The sequence below is a fragment of the Furipterus horrens genome, unplaced genomic scaffold (assembly GCF_987537825.1).
Source record: "Furipterus horrens unplaced genomic scaffold, mFurHor1.1.pri manual_scaffold_4, whole genome shotgun sequence".
Taxonomy (NCBI): Eukaryota; Metazoa; Chordata; class Mammalia; order Chiroptera; family Furipteridae; genus Furipterus; species Furipterus horrens.
In genome coordinates, this window is record NW_028327174.1 from 168,942,255 (window position 1) to 168,943,236 (window position 982).

General features: G+C 48.7%; 1 pseudogene; it reads left to right on the plus strand.

The window, feature by feature from the left end:
- Positions 1-392: 392 nt before the first annotated feature.
- On the plus strand, positions 393-566 carry LOC150013254 (U2 spliceosomal RNA; annotated as a pseudogene).
- Positions 567-982: the final 416 nt, after the last annotated feature.

The following is a 982-nucleotide window of genomic DNA, read 5'->3' on the forward strand; positions in this document are numbered from 1 at the left end:
GTGCGCCGCAGGAGTTGCCGGTGTTGACTACAACGTCAAACCGCCTTAGGGACTCCGGCTCCGGATTTTCTGTCGGGGTTTACTCCCTTAGCCTTTCCCCTGAAGAGGTATGCCGCAAGGCAGCGGAGGTTTTTTGGAGTCAGAGTTTTCCTTCTCTGATGTGCCCTGACTGGAAGATCGAACCAGCGACACTTAGCTCGCAGGCCGACGCTCAATCCACTGAGCTAAACCAGCCAGGGCTGTATATATAGTGGAGTGATAAAGAGAGCATGGGGTTTGGTGTCCAAGAAACCTGAGTTTGCCTCTGGGCTCTGCTCCTTTTGAGTTGAGTAAGCTTGAGTCAGCTGCTTGACCTTTCAAAACCTCAGTTTTCTCGTTTCTGATATGGGGATATTATTTCTCAGCATTTTGGCTAAGATCATCTGTAGCTATCTATTCTTCTTAGTTTAACATCTAATATGGGGATAACAACACCAATTTCTAATGAATAGCTGCATGTAAAACCTAAGGGCATGCTTTGCATAATGGAGGTGACTTTATGCCTCTTCTTCCTTGTCACAGTTTCTTGTCACAGCACCAGGGCAGAACAGGCTTGATGGCTTTGCAGAGCTATTTGCTGCCTTTTCTGGATGGTGCCTTGAAGCAGCAGATGGCTGCAAGCTGCCTGGGATCGGGTGTCCCAAGGTCAGCCTTTGTGTGGTTGCTACAATTGGCTCAATTGCCTAAATGTCTTTTAAAGAGAGCCCTTGCATTCAAACATGGTCGTCAGTGTGAGATGGAGTATTTGGGTTTTTGTAGGTATGCAACATTCAGGTGCATTGTCATTGGAACTGCTGGGGTCACGGAGAGGCAGGCATCCCCCACTCTCTGCCCCCTGCCCTCCTACACCTAGGGAATCACCCTGGAAATCAGACAAGTCCTTCCACGAGGACTAAGTATTGCAAGGGTGGCAGGTTACACAGCAGCCTTTATTCATGCACAC